Source organism: Sander vitreus, chromosome 4, assembly GCF_031162955.1.
Source record: "Sander vitreus isolate 19-12246 chromosome 4, sanVit1, whole genome shotgun sequence".
In the NCBI taxonomy this organism is placed as follows: Eukaryota; Metazoa; Chordata; class Actinopteri; order Perciformes; family Percidae; genus Sander; species Sander vitreus.
In genome coordinates, this window is record NC_135858.1 from 8,155,675 (window position 1) to 8,180,514 (window position 24,840).

The window sequence follows — 24,840 nt, forward strand, 5'->3', positions numbered from 1 at the left end:
ATTTGCTCAATATATCTGAAATTATCACACTGAAAACATAACTTGTCTAGTGTAGCTACTTACTCAGTGGATACCTGTCCATCTGGTCCCTCCGGTCTGGGTCACCGCCCACAATTTATTTTTGGGACATGGAAAAAAGTTTCAAGAACAGCCCTGTTTATCAGAGAGGGGAAATCTTCAGACTGTACAAATCACTGCGTCTCTTGGGTGTTGCGATGCAACAGGTCCCGCTCCGTGCAACACAGACACTCCTGTTCGGTGGCTATAGCTTCACAATGTCTGCAGGTACACCACCAGTTTCCCGAAGTACGAGGCTCTGTTGCGGTATAGCTCTCTCTCTCTCTCGTAGCCCTTTCACGGAGCTCCCACAGCTCTTTGTTCAATAAACTGTCTGTACAAGTTCTCAATGCTTCGGTTAACATGTAGGTACCCTCATTATGCTACCGTTGAAGTTTGGTGATATTTTGAGCCTTTTTAGTGGTATAAATAGAGATTTGTTTTTACTTTCCCTGTGCCCTGAATACTAGCGTTGTAAGCTAATCAGCAGCCCGCACTAGCTTCTTTCAAGCTACAAACACATTCGATTAGCATGAAAACATCTGGTAATAACCCCTAGGTTCGTTTTACGCCGGAATTGTCCTTTAAGCAATTGCCCACATTTCAGTAAAACCACCCCACCTACAGTGTAGACTGGATCAACGGAAGTACATTTGCAGGATAAATGAGTGACATCAGGAAGGTGTGGGGCATATGGCGGGTGGCTCAGGCGCCAGATGCCCCTCACCCTTCCGCTCTCTGGGTGTTGCTGTTCTCAAACTCTGTTGCTTCTGGAAACATCAACAAACTTCGAGCTAATAAGCCATACGCTGAAAATGACAAGTTTTGAAAAAAAGTTGGATCATGCAATAAGGCAGGGGAATGATTGTAAAGATTTACAAAGAATATGTTTACGGCTTATACTATCTAACTGGGACATTTTTTGACTGATTGGTGGGGATTGCTAGACGAGGTACACACGATGATAGACTGGTAAGAGCAAATTACGTTTAACCATGTATCCAGCAAATTTATATAGCTCACTTACTGTATTGTGTGAACAGTTCATTTCAATTAATTGTATGTGGAGTTTTCTTCCCAGCGCTGTGGAGATTGGTCTGCAATGCGAGACTACCTACAGTGTAACCCAGAGTTTTCCCATTGCAGAAAAAGTGTATGTGATGTTACTTTAGACTTGTCCTATTGCAGGCTATAGATTTTTATTTATTCAGACGGTGTGTCTGGAGTCAAACATATAAAGTTAATAGTATAGTATAGTATAGTGTAGTATAGTATATATATAGTATAAAAAATACAAATATCAAGTGAATGTAATGATAGTATACAGTACTTGTTTTAACCACAGAGTGTTTAGCTCTGGGTAGCAGGTATTGCCCTGTCTTTATAGTTTTTGTTAATTTAATATCTTAGTCATGAGCAGCAGCTAAAGTTATCAAAATATGCTAAGTTTAGTTTCCTAAACATACTGTACTTCCACTCTGTACCATGTGTCATAAAATGCTATAAAATGAAATCTCTACTTACCCTTGGTTTTTTACCCAACTTGATTATTACAACTATGATATTGTTTTATTGTACTGTCTAAATGGGTGGAAACTATTGGGGAAAGGATCTGCTGTAACTGATTTAATTGCTGTTACTGCCCAGGAAAAAACTAAATGGATTGCAAATAGACAAAAAATAAATCACATAAAATGCTTTCATTTTTACACTTTGGATTTGATGCATTTACCATCCATCCAGACAGCTAAAAAGACCAAATTACTAATTCACCAACACCATGGACAGCCAACTTAAAAAAGCTCTTAAAAGTAATGCGTAAGCATGGGCTTCTGTGTGCTGTTTGGGGTGCAAAAAAAGCTTTCTTCGATCTTCACTACAAACTCAACCTAAACTCTGTTAACTTCCAAAATCGATCATAATTCAGCATTTTTCAGCTTCCTCTGCATTGCTGTGAGTAGAATAGAAAGATCTGTAGTAATTTGTAGGTCAGCATTCATAGTTTATTTGTAATGATTGCGTGACCCACAAAACATTTACTGTATATTCATAGTTGTCTGAAGGATGCCTCTATACTTATGGCTCCCTTTAAATAAAACTATAAAAATTCTCAAGTATTCAGATATTTATACTATATGAGACAGGAAAGAAACAAAAAAAAACTAATTTTGGTTTAAGGAATCCTTGAAAAAATGTACACTAACAACAGAGGCAGTTTCTTGAAGATAAATGATAAAGGTTGAGAGATTTAATTAATACTTTTCAGCGTATGGGGTTATTTAGCTCTGTCTTTTTGCATGGCTTCCTGCTCTGCGCACAGTTGTAGTAGCCTTGGGCGGTTAAGATCCGGGTAACACTGTAGTATTCATGTGTACACTTTCTCTACAGACCTGGGGGCGGGGGGGAATGGAAATACTAGTCTAATATTACTTTATATTCCCTTATTTAATCTTCCGCATTTCTCATCAAGCACATGGGGCAGTGTCAATGGTCTATTTGATTTAAGGTAATTTTGCGATGTTGTCAAAATCATGATATTGTTTGTGTGGGCAATGTAATTGTTTTAACTGCCATGCAGAGTCACTTTTCCTTCCAACACCATGATTTAAACCCAAGGGTGATTGCTCATGGTTGTTTCTCACAGAGAGAGAGAGAGAGAGAGAGAGAGAGAGAGAGAGAGAGAGAGACAACTCTGCCCAAATTGCCTTTAAAAAAATGAAGAAAAAAAACAATTCAGATGAGTGATTGACACAGTGCCCAATTCATCACAATGAGAGATGGTGGAAAGTATCTGACAACCAAAAACACTGTTGAATGGTAAACATGGACAAACTGCACTCACACACAGACACTGACATACTCGAGTGCATAAATACACACACGTACGTACCCAAACATGAAAGTAGTTCAATAGCTATTACAGTGTAGCTTTATAGAAATTTGGTATCAAATGATTGGTGGGTTCTGATGCAAGCAAAAAAAGGAGTTGCAGCTGTTGTGTTTGTGTGTGCATGTGTGATATGTGTGTGTGCGCGTGCAGTAGCAACTTTGCCTGTCTCTTTAAATGGGCAAGTGCCAACCCCCCCATCTCTCCTCCCCCTCTGTCGTTCACGTCCATAGCCATTAGTGAGGCGGCCGTTGAGGCTGCCTTGTTTTGACAGATGCTCAGTCTGTCCAAATGCATCTCAGAGGATGTTATGGCGCTTGTCACACTCCCCCTCCCTTTCTATTTCCTCCCTTCTCTTCTTTACTCTCACTCTTCCTATTCTTTCTTGGTCTATGCCTTCAAATAAGGTATATTTATTGTCATGATGCTGCTGCTGATAATATTATTCACAATGTCCTACTTGTATGATTACACACACTTTTGTTGTGCCTCATCTTCAAAACTTCATGATATGAAATTCCCTCCCATGACATATCCATAAAGCAAGTCAACATTACCAGGGTGGGTGCATCAAGCCACACCTAGAGCCTCCAGGCCTAGATGCGTATGAAACGGAGTGAACCATGTAGCGGGTCAGCCTTTCATTGTTTTTCCCCAATGAGTGCCTCGAGGGTGAGGTTTTGAAGTTGGAGGGGGATGGGTGGATACGATGTTTAGGAAATTAAAGTCTCCTGGTCATTAATGAAGCTTATTGCTACAGTGTGGCAACAATGCTAACCTACCTGGACACAATGAGGCTACTGCTAATGATACACATTATCATTAGCAGTAGCTATTACACATGAATGTGTAATTTTAGTCTGGAGTTTCATAGTTAAAAATGTTATTAAAATGAGTTGTTCTGCCAAATGTTTTTTTTAGAAAAAATTGAAAATCATTTAGGTCAGCAAATTGGTGCAACACAACATTCATTTGCACAAAAAAGATCGTTTCTGAATGAGATTTCCAGTTCCACAGCACACATTTGTGGGACATCCCCAGAATCAAATCAAGCTTGTGCTTCATGCAATCATACAAACGCACAAATATCAAGACAAACTCCCCATAGCTTACAGATTCATGCTTATGACCCTCTCCATCATTCAGCACTCTCTCCCACTAAATCATGCATGCGAGTCTAAAAACATGCCAGTTGCTCCATACCCACACATCAATTTATGTGTTGGCCCTGAAGGGAGTTGAATCTGTTTTGAGAGAAGTTTGTTAGAAGTCAGACGTCACCTGTACCCTCTTCAGTCCTCGTATCTCTTCTGCATGCTTCGAGGCAAGTGAAGGTGACCTTGCCCTGAGGATTGACAACCACAGAGCTTCCCCTCTGCACCTCTTCTCCCTGCCACCCCTCCAGCGTGGCCTTGCTGTGGTGACTTAAGAGAGGGAAAAGGATGTCTGTGACTTTCTCTTTGAGTGCCTCTCTGACTGTGTGTATGTGTGTGTGAGTCAGAGTTGGCCAGGCTTCAGGAGGGCTGAATCACACCGTCTGGGCTCTCCGTTGGATGGACAGGGCTTGGCTTAGGGCTGAGAGGGTCCTTTACGCCTCAACACACACTCCCAGGTCTGTACACTCTCCTCAATCCTCCTCACAAATGGTGGGGTGATGAAAGGAGACATGCCAATACATCCAAGATTTCAACCACTGCTGGAGAGAAGAAGAGAGAGCAAGGGGGAAAGTAGGAGAAGAGACGGAGTAGATGAAATGGAAAAATGTGTGTGAATGTATGTGTGTGTGTGTGTGTGTGTGTGTGTGTGTGTGTGTGTGTGTGTGTGTGTGTGTGTGTGTGTGCAAGTATGTGTGCAAAGAGACAAGAAGTGCAAACACTGTACTCCAGACAGTAAGTGCAAGGGAACAATGAATCACAGTGAAGACAAGTGGGTGAAAATAAAGAGAAACAGAAGCTGAAGTGACTCCATGCCCACAGTTAACGTTATATTTTCTTCCACCTTGCCAAGGTAGTGGCTGCTCGGCTGAGCACGTAGCGAAGGGGCAGAAATGAAAAGGTTGGGGTCAACTTCATCTCTCCACTCATATTCTCCACTTTATCTCACCTCAATCTGGCCAATATAGACTCAGCCCTGGCCAGGAAAGTTTTCCCCATTTAGATTCCAAAAAAAAAAACAATCTGGTGAACTCCATTTCTGTTCCCCACAGGCTTTTTATGGAGGACTGGCTTTTCAAGCAACCTCGTCCTCGTTTTCACCATCTACTGTCAATATATTACATGAAATATCACCATTGCGTTGGTGAAACACATGTTGTTAAATGACATCCTCAAAGAGAAAGGATTGTCATTGTGGTTTACATTACAAGCAATACAGGTAAAACACTTTATTCAAATGAATAGTTAGACATTTTAGAAAATAAGAATTTTTTTTGTGAAGATATTAGAAGATTCATACCATCCTCATGTCTGTACGGTAAATATGAAGCTACCGCCAGCAGCCAAATATCTTGTCTTAGTATAAAGCTTGGAAACAGGGGCAAACACTTAGTCTGCCATGCAAATGGACGATGCAGATAGACACAAATGCATGTCCGCACAAGTCAAAACTTTGAACTTTTAACTTGAGCAAAAAATGCGTTTAAATCACAAAAGGTCTATCAGTGTTCAGACATCACCTAGAATTAGAAATGGAGGACAAACTTATTGTTGCCGTCAGTGGGCACCCGGAGCTCTACGACTAAACGTCAGTACTGTAGACACGGAACAAAAAAAGGACAAAAGTGGAAATGGTTTGGAGAAAAGCGAGCAAAGCCATAGGACTACATGGTAAGATCTGAAATGACGTATTTGTGAATTGATTCCAACTATCTGTAGTACTCTACTACGAACCAAGTTAGCACAAACGTGTCAAAGTAACTAAAGAAATGGTGAATATTCCCGCGCAAATCTGTAGCTAGCCATAGTGTAAAAATGACCAAGAGGTTGCCAGGCAACCTGAGATGACTCAGCAGGAGCTTCGTGATTACTGTACAGACATGAGAGTTGTTTATATCTCCTCATCTAACTCTTGGCAAAAAGCAAATAAGCGTATTTCCAAAAATGTCAAATGTTTATTAAACCAGGTTGTACAATTGGTCAGAATGAGTAAAAAATGTACGGACCAGAGAAAAAAAGAAAAACAGTAAAGTAAAAAGATAAAATCGAGTACATGCACTAACATACAGTCACAAACACAGGCATATATACTTTTGTCTCTCTACCTCCTGGCCTTTCACAGCATGCTTTGCCGTGATGGGTGACTTGATCCTCGTTCCAATCCTAGCACACGCCTCTCGGAGGAGCGGCGATGTCACTGGAACATAGAGGAATAGAAATCAAATCTGTTTGAACTGAGAGTGAGCAAGGGAGAGTGTGCCAGAGGACAAGGCAGTGATAACGGATAAAAGAGCATGGGGAGTAAAAGAATGATATTTGAATTATGTAACTCAGCTCAGGGATGATTTGGACGATTCCACCGTTGACACCAACATCATTTCTCATTACCTGAGAGCTGTGTGCCCGGCGCTTTGCCTTGTCCCGTGAGTCATCTCACACTCAGCTATCACAGTGTGAGAGAGAGAGAGATGCAGAGTAAAGGAGCAGAATGAGGTGAGATGTTTGGGAGACAAAGGACAAAAAGGCTGCAAAAGCACATATTTGCACAAACTAGAAATATATGAAGTAGTATGCTCGCACATTTAAATTACTGTGGAAGACATACTGTAGCCTGCCTCATATACACATCAACCAGTTGCAGATAAAAGACTGAATATTCTGTATGCATGTGTAACATCACTGAGGTGTGTCACCGCAGTATCGACTGGGTACTTTAAATGCATCATTGTCTTACCTGCTTTGTGTTAATTACAGACCACAGTACAGAGTGGAACCTTTTACTCTTAACCACATGTGTGCCTCAGCATCAAGACATTGTGTTGTTGAAATGATCTGAATGGGTTAAAAACCAATATCCAATCAATAACTCCTGTGTATTTGACATGGGATAAATTGCACTGAATAACTTTGAGGGACTGGTGATGAATGTTTCACATTGTTCAACTAGCATTCAGCAGAAGCAATGTGTAAAAGACTGGATAGCAAAATGGATGCTGCTTCTGATAAAACAAGGCTCACTGCTTGGAGGAGCCATTCTGACAAGTTCAACCACACAACAATATCAATGGTAAGTCTCTTGATTTGAGCTGCTGTCTTTGGAATTCTGATGCTAAGAACAACCTTTGTTACAATGCGATTAGAATAACCCCAAAATGCATCATTATTGTGTCTCGAGGTATCCATTATTTTAAGTTGGCGAAAGCAATCATTCCTTTAATCTCGGAGTGCTGTAATTGCCTATTTTATGTCATTTCTGTTTGTAATCCATTATTCCCCATTTCTAACCATTACCCTTGGGTTAGACATCATTAAACAAAAAATAAGAGGCACCATTAGTTGTTGCTCCTTAACTTTGTTGTGCTTGGTGGCATTTGAAGGATAGTACTGATATTTCACAACCTCAATACTCTGCTTTTAAATGAAAGCATGTTCAGTAAACATATTTCAAGCTGTGATAAAAGAACTGGTGCTTTTGATAGACTGTTGAAGTTTTGTTTAAGGTTGTGTATTGTTAGAGTTATGGATAAGGGAGTATGTTCTTCTCAGCACACTGCACACACACACAAACACAGACACACATACTTAAACTCAACATGCTTGAGTTGTGCCAATCTTCTCCTCTGCGCTGTGTCTGTGTGGGGGTGGTTGGTGCCTGGCACATCGCTTAAAATAGACATTTGCTCTCTTTGCAAGAGGAGGTTGACAAAGGAGTGAGAGGGAATAACAGCACATGAGGGAGTGAGAGAGTGTGACAGAGAAAGACAAAGGGGGAGAAAGAAAGAAAAAAAGAGAAAAAAAAGAAAGACAGAAAGGCAGAAGAGGAAGACAAAATACACCTCTGCACCAAAATAGTACCCAAAGGAAACAAACACACACATCCGTGAGAGTTTGAAATGGAGACAGAGAAGGAAAAGTAATATTTTGAGCAGAGGAGATGTAACACAGATGACACACAAAGCTGCAAACCTTGATACTGTACTTCTTCAGTTTATTAAAAAGTAACAAAATCAGTATCTTTAGATCAGAAAACAATCAGCATTGACAGGCTGAACATATTAGACAACCCTGCATTTCTGCAAATTCTTACAAATAAACTAACTTCAATCACATCTCACAAGTCTAAGACATGATAAAACAGTTATTTAATCTTTTCCACTGTGATCATCACTCACACCTTTCTCACAAAGACCAAGTCTCTTTGCAAAAGAGACCACAAGTGTAAGGTAAAGACGCGCAAAGTTATGATTAATCTTATTGGCGACATCAAAGGCTCTTTCTCAGATGAGTCTTAACTTGTGATGACTTTGAAACTGGACGGTGGTAAAAAAAATAAATGAAAATGAATCACGCTTTACTCTGGATGGATGTTAGTACATTCCGTCATTGTTAATCTCTACTCACCAACGCCTAAAGTGTAGCAGTCAGCAGAATGAAGCTGGCTTGTGTGTCATCTCTCTCTCTGTTTCTGTACCCTCCCCCAGCGGCACACATCTTCCTAGTGCTTAAGATAAGTGACAAGACATCAGAGCCAAAGAAGTGCTTTAATGCCAAGAGAAAACTCTGTGCCTGTACGTGGGTGGATGCCTCCATCTGTGTGTGTGTGTGTGTGTGTGTGTGTGTGTGTGTGTGTGTGTGTGTGTGTGTGTGTGTGTGTGTGTGTGTGTGTGCGTGTGTGTGCGTGTGTGTGTGTGTGTGTATGAGTGTTTTGTGTGTGTGTGTGTGTGTGTGTGTGTGTGTGTGTGTGTGTGTGTGTGTGTGTGTGTGTGTGTGTGTGTATGAGTGTGTGTGTGTGTGTGTGTTTGTGTGTGTGTGTGTGTGTGTGTGCTTATACATGCGCGTCTGCATTGTTGAGTATGTGTGTGCATGTGTGTGAGCATACATGAGTTACAAAAGGTTTGAATGTGTGTGTACATACACTCTATCACTTTATATTTGTGTGAGTGTGCACCTGTTTGCCTGTACTGTAAATGTTTGTGTTGAAATGCCAGTGAGTGTGTGTTTGTGTGCCCCTCTCTTCTTGGTAAGGTTATCCATCACTCCAAGCATCAGATGACATCACCACCGACCCCCATCCTGCAACTCTTACCCTTGCACCCACCCCACATTCTCCACTCTGATGGGTTGGCTGGGTGCCACCAACCACCTTCCTCCTCCTCCTTTCCTCCTGTCCTGCATTTAACTCAACTCTGGTGCTGGGGTAAAAGTGCTGAATCATCACCGCTGGCCACAGTATATACAAGGCTGACGTGGGTCAGGTGTAGGTTGTGTTGGTGCGTGCCTGTGCGTGTGCATGCCAATATGTGTATATGGGGAAGTGGATTTGTAATCAATACATTTCCACCTCCAAGCCTCTATACTCTTGTAAGGCCGTAGCTGTGTTAATGAACTGTGATCCACAGAGGGTACATTATGACAGCCACTAAAATTATTATTAAGCCCCCCGCTACAGCCCTGGGAGAGAATTGTGGCTTAAAGTGAACCCTAAATGGACATGTAGTGTTTTTTTTCATTCCCCTAGTAATGTGGACTTATGTTCTGGACAGTGGGTCTTAATTGCCAATCAATGTAAGGGAGGTGTTGTGAACACTGGGAAGCAGCATTTTTTTTTTTTTTTTTTCCTGGACTGAGTTCAGCATGCCTTAATGGAAGGCTCCACTAACCTCCAAGACTAAAACATTATTGCTTTCCATGTATTTGAGCTATAAAACACTTTCAGATACAGTGTGAGCTGAGGGCAGTGATATGTCACTGGATATAGGCTTTAAAGCATGTGAAGCCTAAAAATTAAATCCATTGTGTCACAATTACACTGACATGATAGGAAACACATTTCAGAGATAATGCTTCTTTAAACTTTCAACCAAGGTATGGCTTGGGTCTAATACTATTCTTAAAGATAAATATTATTCACATTATCGTTACATTATCTTTTCTCTTAACATAACCGGTTTTTTTTTAACTCAGTGTTTAGAAAGTGCTGAGTTAGACCTATCCCCTGTCCCTTATTTTCTCTTACAAATATTACCAAATACAAAACACTTTAATTAGAATTATATAATCTGTGACTAATGCTTCTCTTTCTTGTGGAATATTAATAATGCATTTGCATTTCACCCTCCACAAATGGTGTTTGGGATTTTATAAATTCAAATAGAGTTGCTGTTTCTTTTGGCTTTAGCAAAGAACTTTTCATTATGGAGCAGATGTGATGATTTTCATGTACTGTATATTATTATGCATATCTGATGCTGAAGGCACCCTGTCTTCTTAAATACCCAAGCACATAAATACATAAATGAATGTATTTATCAAAGCAGTGAGGGCGGCTCTGTTTTGCTTGAAATGAAGATGTGAAGTGGTAGAAAACACAGTAGAATATGACATTTCATTTACATTCAGTAATATAAATCAAAATGTTTTTGACCCAATATATAATGTCATTCATATTGCTTTCACAATGTATTACACCTACTGTATGTTATCACGATACTGACCTTATTTAGATACAGTGGTTCAGAGATTTTTCTTCCAACTCATTTGGTATTCAGCAGCATTGTTCATGTTGTTCAGGTTAAAATTTTTAATTTGATGAGTGGCGACAAGGTGCAAACACCTTGCTGAAATGGGCTGTCCAAACAAGGTTTAAAATATCAAGCAGCATACATGATTGCTTACTGATTCCCATGTGTCCCCAATTATAATAGGGTGGTTGCATTCCATATTATGTTTATAATTACAACCGTCACGGCACATTAACTTAGTCAATGTTGATGAAATAAACAACAGAAAATGAGTAAGGCCGTTTTAAAAATGTAATGTAGGGCCTGCATGTAGTTGAATGCACAGCATATTCATGACCTCATGGTATTTTGTGGGTAAACAATTTCAGCGAAGGCCAAATTTGTTGTCAATACGTATCTGCAGAATCTAAAATGATGGGTTAATGTAAACACTAAATCACATCAGACACCCTTGTACAGTGTGTGATTATAGATCAACATATCAGATTTGCTTGAGCTGCATGAAGGATTAATCTATTGCCTACTAACAGGCAAGATTCATTCAGAACAACCTTATCCAACCCGTTCTCACTCCCAATATGTCAAATACGGCAGCTTGGTCTCATACCGACGCACCCTGTAGCGTCTATATATATACATATACACCGGTCTTTTAACTAACTCCAATGTAAACCCATCCCCAGAAATATTTCAATCAGGACAGACAATAAATAAAGTAAAGATAACTGTTTATTACAACAGATGATATGTGTCCTGACTCGTGGAGGCCGATGATTCTGTTGAGGCTATCGGAGCGGATGTATCTGCGAAGACTGGCATTGCCATTTGCGACGATTTGCACTGAAAATATTTACATAGTGTAACAGCCGTAAACGTACCGTGTACATAACAGCAGCATGGGTGTACTAAAGGCAAAGAGAGAAACAGAAACAGCAGCCGGATGATAGACTAACAATGTAGGTGTGTTGCTGTGCTATTGGATAGATGAGACCAGCTGATGAGAATAGCAGATATCATAATTGACAGCCCCAGACAGGACAGCAAGGAAATAATAAGTGAGCATGTGTGAGAGGAGTGAATGGTGGAATGTATAATACATAAAACTACAGGCCTAAGCATGCAAAAGGAAAGTCTTCCTGACTGAACTTATGCTGTAGCTTTATTAGATACTCATAACAACTGCTCAACCGCAGCAATGTGAAATTACATAGTATAAAAAGCAACAAAGTCTGTGTTGGGAGGTGGTTGGGTGGAAGGATGGGTCAAATAAAAACAGGACCTTCACCAAGAAGACCACTGTTTGTATACCGTGTGTAACCAAAAATCCACATTGACTTATTTTCACTTACGTACATAAGTTAACTTACTTACATAACATACTTCATTACAACTAACGTCATGTATGTCAGTTATGTAACAAACATACTTATTTTAACCATAGTCTTTTCCTAAACATAACCAAGTAGTTTTGTTTGAATTCACAATGTTAACCACGCGTTGAAGTCTGACTACCTTGCATGTTGAAAAATTATTCCAAGGGGTCTTGACCAAGCATCCGTATATGACGAGTTGTGAGTGAGAATGTTTTGCCTTAGCCAACATTAACAAAAGTAGAAACCAGCACTGAGAGTGAAGTTGACTTGCTGGTAGAGGTGTTTGTCTTTCTAGACCATTACAGAAGAACCTGTTTGGAGAAATCTACTAGAAGCAAAACAATTTGTGAAGAACCTCATTTCATAACTTAATGGGCCATATTATTACATTGATTCTTGATTTGCTCACACACTGAACTGTTCCTTCATGGTTCAGTTGACATGATTGCACACAACAAAGAGAAAAATGTGCAATGTGTAAATGGTGTGAACTTATCTTGTCTATCGAAAAATTGTGGCTGTCTATTCTCCTCACAATTTGTATCTCCACATGTAAACTTAATTCATCTGGTCATTCAGTTATATTCAGTACAGTGAATTAGAAAGGGCACTTGTAGTGCTCTCACATGCATTCGTTTGATCTTCAGTTTGTACTTGTGTCCTGACTTTGTGTTTGTGTGTATATGAGTGTGTGCATTAAGTACAGGACTGTACATATGTATACACATGTGCCATGCGACCTTAGTTAGTGTTGTCCAGCTGCCCCTGCAGCGTATTGCATGATGGGTGTATGGAGCCGGATTGGTCAGGAAAGCAGCAGCTGTTTAGCGGCCTGGTATGCTTCCTCAAAGGAAGGCATATGTGGGTCTGACTTGCCAAGCTGTTCAGGGGTCACACCAGAATGAACCCTTCATGAGGTCAGATGAAAACAGGAATTGCATTACCAAGGCGCAGAATGTATACCATGTCTTCAGAGAAAAAAGCTAATGAAAAATGTTTTGGGTACACTAAGAGAACAAATGGACAGTATTGGTTTTTTTAGCTTTCCTTTTACTTTGCTTGTTATTTTGAAATGCCTGGTAGAATGCTTCCCATGATTTTACAAATGTATTTACATTATATAGGAATTAGAGCGCGGAGCGGGCCACATTTTTCTGTCCGAGCCCGGCTCGCGTCCAACGGAGCAGTAACTGAGCCCGGCCCGAGCATTAAGATATTTATATCCGAGCCAGACACCGTTAAAATCTCCTTTTTTTCTCATACTAATGACACATGTACGTTTGTAGGAAGGAACAGATGAGCGCATCAGCGCACACGGGGCAACAAGCACACATAACACAGACGCACACCTACATAATAAGCTTTTTTAAATTTAAAATGTTCAATGCCTTATCACACTGATGTGACCGAGCCCGACCCGAACCTGAACATCATTTCTAAATATCTGTCCGAACCTGGCCCGGCCCGGGCCGGTACCTCAGTTCGGGTATCCATCCTCTAATAGGAATCTCAATAATACAAAGATTTACTATAATGTAGTGTACAATAAAAGAGAAACTGAACTTTGTTCATTAAAAATGTATCATCGGTACTGAAAATGCCAAAATGTAACAGTAGGCAAAGTCCACTGATCAGTGAAGCCTGTTTGCCTTAGAATGGCCACATTAAGCACGTTAAGGTTAAAACAAGGAAAAACTAAACATTGGTACTGCTAGGAAATAGGCATTTGGCCAGTACTGTACTCAAGTATGAATATGAGGTACTTGTACTTCACTTGAGTCTTTTCTTTTCATGGTACTTTATACTTCTACTTCACTATATTTGACTGAAAAAATTGTACTTTTTACTCCGCTACAGTTATTACAGATTTATTTATGAGTTACTTAATCAATTAAAATTTTAATATATAAAGCATACAAAACATACGAAGAGCGTATACAATATGTTTGGTAGGGCTGTCAATCGATTACAATGTTTAATCACAATAAATCGTATGAGAGTCGTAGTTAACTTGCGATTAATCGCAAATGAAAGTTACGTTATACGTTTTTAATACTCAAATGGTATTTGAGACTGACTACTCCGGTGGTAACTCAGTTCACATCGACAGTACATGCAAATAACTTTGTAATAACAGCATTTCTCATTATTTCCAGATTTTACAAACCAAAAAATGCAGGTGCTGTAGGTAGGATTGGGAAGCTCCAGGACTAAGGCCGGTTACACATGTCTTTACACACCAGAAACGTGTCTGACGCGGTACTGCTGCTGCTAGCCTTGTCTGGACACATGTATGTTTCCTATTGATAAAATTAAATACCATGCTAAACATAAATATATACTGATTTGATTACAGCAAAGACAACGTCGGCAGTATTGACGGCAAAATAGGCTACAGAATATTTCGTTCTGTATTGACAGGTGCAATATTAGAAAATAGATTTTTTTTTTTTTATTACATTTATATCTGCATTTATATCAAAACCTAGAGACTTTCAAACATCAACATGTCATTTATTATGTATTCGTGTCTAAACGACATATAAACATCTTTTCCTATTCTATTTTGCCTGGAAACGCTTCCAACACGCTTGAGTGTTGCATAAAAAATAGCCGTCGGTTCTATTTCTGGGGCCGCGCCTGAGACGCACATGTTACGCAGGCAGTGTGTAAGCTCTAACCTGTTAACATGGGAGCCGAAAATATAAATGGACACGCCACGCAGCTGACACGCTCGCGCGACGCATCCAGTGTGTAACCGGCCTTAGCCATAAAATTTTAACATCGACAGCTTCTCCAGTCCCTGAATGTGTGTGCATGAGCAGTGATTGACATGCAGTTAGACACCCCCCCCTGGCCCTGATTGGTGCATTTGAACAGGGAGCGGTGGATTTTTGCAAATCGCACTACAGGCTGTAGGTGGTGCCAGAGGAGCCAGATTTTTTTTTTTAATTACCTGCTTCATGTAGATCTACTGGAACATAGGGTCAGTTTCAACAAATATGACAGAAAGTTAGTTTTATAAGTCTTACCTACTGCACCTTTACTTAGCAGATTAATCCATAATGAAAATAATCATTAGTTAATAGTTGAAAAGCTCCACCTCAACCAACTGCAACAGTAAAATCCTGCTTTCACATTAATGCATGAGTAATATTAATCTATTAATATAATATATAATAGTATATAAGTCACAGGGGAAACTTTTTCTGCAAAAATACTTTTACTTTTAATGTTTTACTTACATTTTCTACTGACATACTCAAGTAACATTTTCAATGCAGTATTTTTACAGTGTGGTTAATACTTGCTTAATGTAAAGGTTCTGAATACTTCCTCCACCACTGGAATTAGGCTATTTGATAGAAACTATTAAAAGTCACATAGCAGTGAATGATTTATTAGCAGAACTGTATGTGACAGCCTTGCTTATCCTTAAAAAGTCAGTGCTCCTATTGTGGTGCAGTATTAAAATGCACTTCATAAAAGCAGTCATGTTAAAAGACTGAGAAAGAGGCAGAAAGCTCTGGACTCTCTACATTCTGGCAATAAAATCATCTCCTGCCTCAAGTCATTTCATAAAATGGCAGCGATAAAGAGATAGACTGCTCTTTATTGTTTTTAGATTGCGGGCACTTTGCGAACTCTCCTTGCCTGTGTCTAGAATAATGTAAATATTTCACAGCAATGTGCCCGCTAATACATAAAACAGATATATAAGTCCAATAAAGCTGCATAACTGTTTGTGCCTGGCTTCCCCTGAGGGGCCAAACACTTTTGCAGGAGGGAATATTCCCCACTCAGCTGACAGAGGGGACACTGAGACTTCCCTGATAAATGGCACACACCTGCTGGGCCTCGGAGACCAACAGAGCCGCACATAGCCTGTAGTACCATGACCATCTTCATGAAAAGTAGCTCCTCATTGTGACAAAGTATGGGAGAATACTGGTTTGAAGCTATTTTTCTGTGCAACTTAATCAGGTCTTGGCCATATGTTTAATCTATAATTTATGAAATGTACTTAACTCTTTTGAGAAAGTCTTTCTGGGTTCACGTAGGTGTAGCTTGAATATATGCAGGCTCATGTTTGTAAACAAAAAAAGGAAATTAGTTTATTGAACTCTTTATCGGTGAATGCTTTGTGGTGTTTATCGCTCACACCAGCTCATAACCAATAAGGGACAGAACAGACAAGGAAATTGTTGCATTCTGTGGGCCGCATTGCAACTATGCAATCACCCAGGACAACAAAAAGCCCCTCTAAACAAATAGCAGCAATCAGAATGGATGCCATCTCTTGGCATTAGTTTAAATGCCAGCAGCAGACAAGATACTCATTAGGAAGATGATGATGGAGGGGAGTATTCAGATGGACTAGTGGTGGAAACACAATGGCTGACAAAACAATGGGCCTAAATTGAGAGGGACGATTAGCATCATTTTCAATGTCATTCATTTTGTTTTGTTTTTCAAAACATGACAGGGACGACGAATTATGAGTTTTCTGTACCGCTTTGAGAATCGTTAGGCATGCATCAAATCACAGTTGAATGAAAGCAAAAAATGTGACAGTAAGCTAAATTTGCATTGCTGACACATTTTGTTTTTATAATTGGCTGTGAGTTACATTTTGAGATGTTCCAACCTTGTGAATTTGTGTAAACTTGGCAAATTATCTTAAAATTCAGATGCAATTCTGTTTGAACTGAGTTTTGTCGGTAATTGTGACAGAAAATTACACAGATGTTACTTGAAGAAAACAATATTTGTTGTGTAAAGATCTCAGTGAATTATTATGCCCAGCATGTGCTACAGTATATTGCACAGTACTCTAAACATAGATATGATGTACAGTAGTGGTAGCTTGGACTTTACAGCTTTTCCCTACATTCCATCAAAATGAGTTGGGGGTGAAATTGCACAAAATAGACCCACTGGTCGCCTCATCTTTAAATCTAAGTCCTTGCTTGCTGTCTTAAACGATTACAGAGAAATGAAAACACGCATGGGGATTTACAGGCATACGGCCTGACCTCTCATCCATTTTACCTACCACTGGGACCCATTGTGACCCTAAAATTGCCAATATTTAAGCTCAGTGGGGTGAGTAAGAATCAAGGAGGGCAGGGGGCTATAAGATGAGACAGTTAGAGCTGGGCTCTGCTCTTGCCTCACAGAGACAGAAGAAATGGGGGAAAAATCATAATCTCACGCTGTCTGATGCAAGCTTAAATGCTCTATTGCTTTGCCGATCACGTTGCACTCCCATCATCTTTTTTGGCGTCTCCAAGACAAATCTGGGCTGCTGCCATGCACACACACGCAAACCACTATGCACGGCAACAACAGCAGCTGAGGCGTGATGAATGATGCTCTCGTCCCGACGGGTCCCTGTCGATGCATGTTCAAGTGGATGGGATTGAATTTAACCATAGAAATGACAGGCCATTCTTTTTTGGGGCACGGGGCAGGCAACATGAATGGTTTGTGGCGACGAGGGGCTTTGTGATTGATGCCCCATGAGGAACAGCCAGCAAATCTGTGGAAAGGGACAAGGGAAAGCCACCGGTGTCATAAATGTGAGCGTCTGGAGAATTCACGGGTTGTGGTACTTTTCCTGAACCTAGCCACTCCTTATCCTCTTTCCCACCTGATCCCTGTTTGAGGGAGCTTATACCTCTCCTCATCCAACTAAAATGGTCCTATTTATCACAGTATGACATTACTGTCATCAGTGGCCGACGATGTTGGATGAGACACTCACGTAAAGCTTGAGATAGCTGTGGAAGCTGCAGCTTCTTATGTCAGTCTGCTGAAGTGAAATACAGTATGCACTTTAAATTACATTTAGGTTTTATTTTTTCAATTGACCACTGGCAAAGCCCTACCTCCCTTAATGTATTGAAATCACACAGAAAAATAATGAACAAGTTCCAATTTTCAAAAACTTTGGCTTTTGAAAATTGTTCTCCCAAGTCCTGGCAATCAGGGGAAACAAAAATAAACACTGTAACTTACACAAATAAAAGAACTATTTTTTATTTTTTTCCCAGAAACTTCCTGGGAGTACGCTTTTATCAAAATGTTAGTTTTGCCATCTCCAATACACCATCGTACTATATTGTATATGTATGTTATCATACTATATTGTATATGTTTGTATGTACTTGATTTCAAAATACTTTTGCTGGTTTATAAATCACTAAACGGTTTAGGTCCAAAATATATTTCTGATCTGCTACTACACTATGAACCACCCAGACCTCTCAGGTCGTCTGGGACAGGTCTGCTTGTTGTCCCCAGAGTCAGAACTAAACAGGGGGAAGCAGCGTTCAGTTTTTATGCTCCACATATCTGGAACAAACTCCCAGAAAACTGCAGGTCTGCCGCAACTCTCAGTTCTTTTAAATCAAGGCTGAAGACCTATCTTTTTGATGTTGCCTTTCTTTAAATAATTGTTCATTTCTTATACTGAAGTTGCATTGTTGAAACTATATGAAAATATATATAAGCATATAAAGAGAAATTAAAAAGTACGACTGGTGGGACTGGCCTGTTCTGGGAACATACTAATATACTACGTGTATAGAGCAACGGCTTATACATTGTCCCATACTAGCACCATAAAATCTCGTATTTTATCTGCTTTTATATGTTGTAACTGTTTTTAACTGCTCTTTAATGTTTAAAGTCAGTGTTGTCACGTAGCCTGCTGAGCTCCTGCTGAACTGCGACACACAGTCGGACAAAATTTGCAATTAGCCATACATTTTCGTAAAACGGCCCATATTTGACCTCTACATAGTTGATTTCTCACATAAAAAAGTCTCAGAAGTGAATTTAGTAATTCAATAGCAGACCTCTGGAGATCTGCATGACCTAGCTAGATTCAGAAGACTAAGCTGACCTCAGGTCAGTGGTGTAGCCTATGCAAATGTTGGGGCGTGAGTTTTCAGCGGCAGTTTCAAAATGTGAGATTTGCAGAGGATAGGGGTATCAATGGGATTTTGAGCTTATATGTATGTCCTATTTACACCCAACTGTCATTATTCAACTATGACAAGGTAAAATTGGTTTTGCATTCTATCACACCTTTAATACGAGAAGATGTTCAGTAGATTAATCGTTCTGGAGTTACTGTGCAAAGTCTGCAGTTCCAGGCTGGATTACAAAGCTTCTGGAAGGCCCACAGTCACAAAGAAGCCCTCTTTGGAAAGGCCCAGTTGTTAGGATTCAAGCTAAATAATCACAATGATGCTAGCTAGAAGCAATGTGGGGATATTAAACATTATGTAACTTAATTTTGTGATAAGTCATTATCAATTCATTGTACAAAGACACTAGTTCCAGGCTGGATTAAAAAGATTTTAAAAACGCCTATGATCGCACGGAAGACCTCTTGAAACGGCACTGCTACAATCTCTTTGCTACTAAAAAGAAAGTAAGTCTTTACACTGTATTGATCTAGAGATATCGAATATGAAAAAATGTGTAGTTTGCTGTTGTATACAACATTGTCGGCACCAGGGGGTTAAACAGTTACTGTGACTATATCTTGGGAGAAAGAAACAAGACCATTAGACCATTAGACCAGACACTTTCGGCATAGCTGCATTGTTAATCATTCAGCCTATGTTTTTCATCAGATAATAGATAAGATAAAATCTTATGTGAAATAAGTGTGACTAAAATGACAAATTTGACTAGATTATTGGTTTTGGTGAGACTATTGACTTCAATATAATTCAATATAATCTGATGCCTAAAAAAGACAAAAATGTCATTGAATAATACCTATTTTCCATCAGGCGTGTCTGCGCTGTGTTCTGGGCACGTGACGTGCCCCGCGAGCAATCGCGGCTATTTGAGTCAATGTTTGATATTCCACCAGCTGCACAACGGCGCATCCAAGAAGTGCCAGGTCTATTTTCACGCGAGCCGCAGGACGTTTGGACAGCCAGGAAGGCAGTCACATACAGTCAATTTACCAGTCAGATTTGACAGATAGTGTAGCTAGCTGTCTCAATTTACCCTGTAGAGATCTAAGGAGCAATCAACAATAGTCCTCATAAATCCCACACAAAGAAAGCGGAAGGAAATGAAAAATGCATGCATCCCGCGGAATACCCTGCAGCACCGGAGCAATCCCGGAAGTGGAACACAGGAAAGGAAATAGACTAACTAAAACTTGACAATATTAACACTACTTGGTTTCTAGCTGTAGCTGTAACTGTTTTTGTAGCTAGCTAATTAAGCTAATGTTGGTACGGCCTCAGGCTGACTTGTTAATGTTTCAAGCCGACTAGTTTTAAAAGGAAAACCCTGTGAATTTTCTTAAGTATGAACTTGAAGACTTCATAGTTGGTAATTGACTGAGGCCAAGGCATACTGTATGTCACAGGCAACAAGTTACACTATGGTTACCGTAGTGTCAACTTCCCCAAATGTAATAATTACCAGGACAACATTAGCCTACACTTTGAGTTGCATCCAGGACTAGCTTTAACGTAAACTGTAACTCCACAAAATAATTTTGTATGAAATGCTGGGTTAGGTTAGTACAGTAGTTAGCCAGACACATTTGTAGATTACATTAGAGCAGATAGAAAATAAAGACAGCAATCTTCTGCCGATTAATATGAACATGTTTACAATGTATATAGATGTATGTTAATCGTTAAAATCTGAGTTTAGCCAATAATTGTGTACCTTGGTTCAAGACTCCAACTGTCACTCAAACTGAAGAGTCCAACATTGCAGAAACCTGTCATATAACCCTCCTCATCACTGCAAACAATTACAAGTGGACTTGGCATCCCTGTGAAGGGACTCCAGCGCTCACAACGAAATGCTGAAGCCTCCAGAACAATGGAGGGGTTAAGAGGGTGAGACCCTGGGAAGGATTAGGAGCATGTTTTCCACTATCTTCACTTCTGCAGGCATATCCGCAGACCTCTCTCAGGCCCCACAGCCCGCTCAAGCTTGGCTCTGTCTTCTTATACACTGAAGTCCTGGAAACAGCAAAAACATTCAGAATTCCAGTTTCCAAATCAGCTGGGGTAACAGACAAGCATGCCTGATGTCCCCAAGTGTAGTTCGCCCACATCTCTCCTCCCACCTCACTCATTCACACACACACACACACACACACACACACACACACACACACACACACACACACACACACACACATATATACAAAGAGAGAAGGAGACTTGCTAATTCGCTAACATCATTGTAGTGAAGAAGAATGCAATTAAAACTGCTCTTGATAATTAACCCAGATCCATCTCCAACCCCATCTCTGCTGATTATATAAACGGCCATTACCAGGGAGCTATGAATATTCATCAGCCATGAGTGGTCTTAAGATGGTAGTCATTTTATCTTTTTGGGTGGGTGGAAATGGGGTATGGAGCGGGGGGGGAGGGTTATTTGGCTGTGACTGATTACCACACAGTTATGGAGAATGTAATCCATGACTGCAACTTTAAAGCAATTTTGCTGTCGATAAGCATTTTGTTGTTGTCTTATTTGTTGTTAAGTTGCACATTTTGTTTATCTACTTGTTTGTTTATTCAGTTTGAAGTCTTAATTGTTTGTGGTACAAACAGTTACATATTAAATTAAATTACATTTATGTAAATTAGATTCATGCATATTTGCTGTTGCAAAACAATAGCACAATATTTTCACTCATACAGTGAAATACAATTATGTAGCAGCAAACTGCTATAGAAAACTATTCAGAATTCCCCCTGACTGTATGTTTACATAAAGTATTACTTTTAGCAAACAGGATTCTCTAGCAGAAATCTGTCAAGCTCAAAGTTTAGTTGAGGGAGTTGACGGAAATAGGTTTCAGCACATTATAAATGGGGGGAACATAATCAGTCTTGTGAATTGTGACCACATTGTGTCAATGCTGTGATCTTGCCATAAGACAGCAGCAAACAGAGCAGAACAGAGAGGAGAGAGAGAAAGAGAGAGTGGGAGCAAGGGAGCGGGGGAGCAAGAGAGGAAGAGAGGTGGAGAGAAACCTTTCATGATAAAAACTGCCCGCTCACAGTGCGATAAATTGGGAGATGACACAAGTCACAGCACAACAAAAGGGGAGAACATTGGATGGGGACCCTTCAGTGAGAAATTGATGAGATCGAGCCTGAAAGAATTGTCTCTGTGAGCCAACACTGGGGCTTAGCTCCTAAAACACTCCAGGATTAAGACAACATCCCACTGGAGGTGGAGTTGGCATGAGCCCATTAGTCCCTCACGTATTCTCTGACACTTTTCACACTTCTTTGAAGCCACTACTACCTTGTCTTCTACTCATAGCTCTTTTATTGTACAGAGAAAATAAATACAATAACACAGATACAAACGCAGCTCCCAAAATAGTTGCAAAATATAATAATCAGGTTTGTTTAAATGCAGGATTTGTGCAAGTGTGATCCTGCCATCATGCAAATTCAGCACTCCCCACTGCTCTGATAAAATTACGTATTTAAGATAGCCTTCTCCAGCTGATAAGAGCAGGGACTGACACTTGAATCCTTTATGCAGTGTGTACATGCATTTTGCACTTTTGATTTGATCTATAACTCCGGATTTCCACTGGATGCGGAATGTCTGCGGATCAGCTCCGCTGTGGAATGGCTGCGTGCTCAATATCCACTAGGTCCGGATTTGTTGCGGCATGGCCATGACTGACAGCTGTAGACACGAGAACCCACAATATCTCGCAAATTCACATAGAATAGAACCACAAAACCAACAACAGTTTGTTTCCACCCAGAGGAATAGAGGGGAAACAACTTTGTGCTGTGTTTTCAAGGTGTAGTGCAGGGAAATATGATCCACCGTGAGCACGGTGTATTTTACTTTGAAAATTAACCAGATTTTTATTTTGTTTCTGTGCTCGACTTCCTGTCCCGCACTATCTGCCGTGTGCTGAATTGATGCGGAGCAAAAATAGAAGCTCTGCGTATCTGCTCCGGAGGGCTGCGGACCACTGGAGCTGGGACGGAGTAGGGACGCAGACGTTCCGCAGTCAGTGGAAATACACACATTGACTTTAATGGAAACCTAATGACTCCGTCGACATTCCAGAGCCGTTCCGCAGCCGTTCCGCATTACCGGCAATTTCCACTGGATGCGCGAACTGTTGTTGGTTTTGTGGTTCTATTCTACGTGAATTTGCGAGATATTGTGGGTCCTCGTGACTACAGCTGTCAGTCATGGCCGCAGCCGTGCCGCAACAAATCCGGACCTTGTGGGTATTGACGGACGGCGGAGCACGCAGCCGTTCCGCAGCGGAGCCGGTCCACAGACGTTCTGCATTCAGTGGAAATCCGGAGTTAGACACAATTGTTGTACACAGGGAATCAGAACTCTGATATTAAATTGTGACATTGACTTTATCATTTGTGCCCTATCATCCTAATGGCATGCTGATCCACCTGCCTATGAGCTACTCACTAAACTGGGATGAAAGTAGCAAACATGATAATGATGCAAACGCTAGCTCACAGCCACATTCAGTACTGTTTGTCGTTATCATAGTAGTTTCTTTGGTAAATTAAAGAACAAAAGACCTTTAAAATTTAAATTAGTAACATAGTATTTAAAATGAGTAACATAGTACAATACGTTTATAATAATATTTTTACATAATACCTATTATGGAGTCTATTTAAAACCACACACACACACACACACACACACACACACACTAAAAATCTTTATTACAGTAATTTGCTATTAACTAAACAAATGAATGACATGGTTTTGTCTTATCACCTTACATAGTTGTATAAAGCAAAGCCTCAAACAATGTTAGACTGCCTGTCACCATGAATTGGAACCCTTTGAATTGATTGATGGCTGAACAAACTTAACACCTTGGCTATATAGGGTCTTGACCTGCCATTGTAGACTTGATATTGAGCCTAATCAATTGTCTCATCCGCAAACCACAAACAGTTTAAATGCTCACTGACCGATGGACAGAGTTTATTCATTAGGTGAACCTGACCTACTTAAGGAATAAATCACTCACATGTTTACTGTGTCTCTTGGCCACCGTACAGAGGGCCATTTAAGTCTGTCTGATACAGTGAGTTACTAGACACCAACATCTTACCCAGCTGAACACACTAAGCATTCATTTCTTTTGCTCTATTTAATAAAGCTACATTACAGTTGAAGGGTGTGCTTAAGATGTTGATTTAGCAACTGAGTAGTCTCGCTTGGCCCGACATTCCTCCACAGCACTGCAGAGGAGGTTTCTGGCTAGTCCACACAGCATTCTGGGATGGGAGAAAAACGTGCTCTGGTTTATTGGCATTTCTTTAACCCTTGTGTTGTCTTCCCGTCAGCCATGCAACTTTTAGATTTTCTAAATTTAAAAAAGTTTTGGTTGACTTTTTCAGCACGTTTTTGTCATTTTTCCTGATGTTTTTGTCACTTTTTCCCCCAGAGACTTTTGTCACTTTTTCTGATGTTTTTGCCGAAATTTCCTGCGCTTTTCAAACGTTGTTTGATCTTTTTTTTTTTTCAAATGCTATATAATTCAATTAAACAACCAAATTCAATGAAAGTTGTGAACTGATCATGTATTGTACTTGTGAAGAGCATTGTATGCAACCATCCACATTATTTTCTTTTGACAATTCGGTTGAAAGAAACCCAACTTAAGGGTTAAACCAATCACAATCGTCTTGGGCTTAGCACGGGCAGAAGGCCCAGTGTCGCTGCAAAATAGCCTCGGGAAGGAACTTGTTTTGGTGGAAAATGTGTACACTTAAAAGTTGTTTTAGTCATGCAACAGAAAACTCAGATTGGAC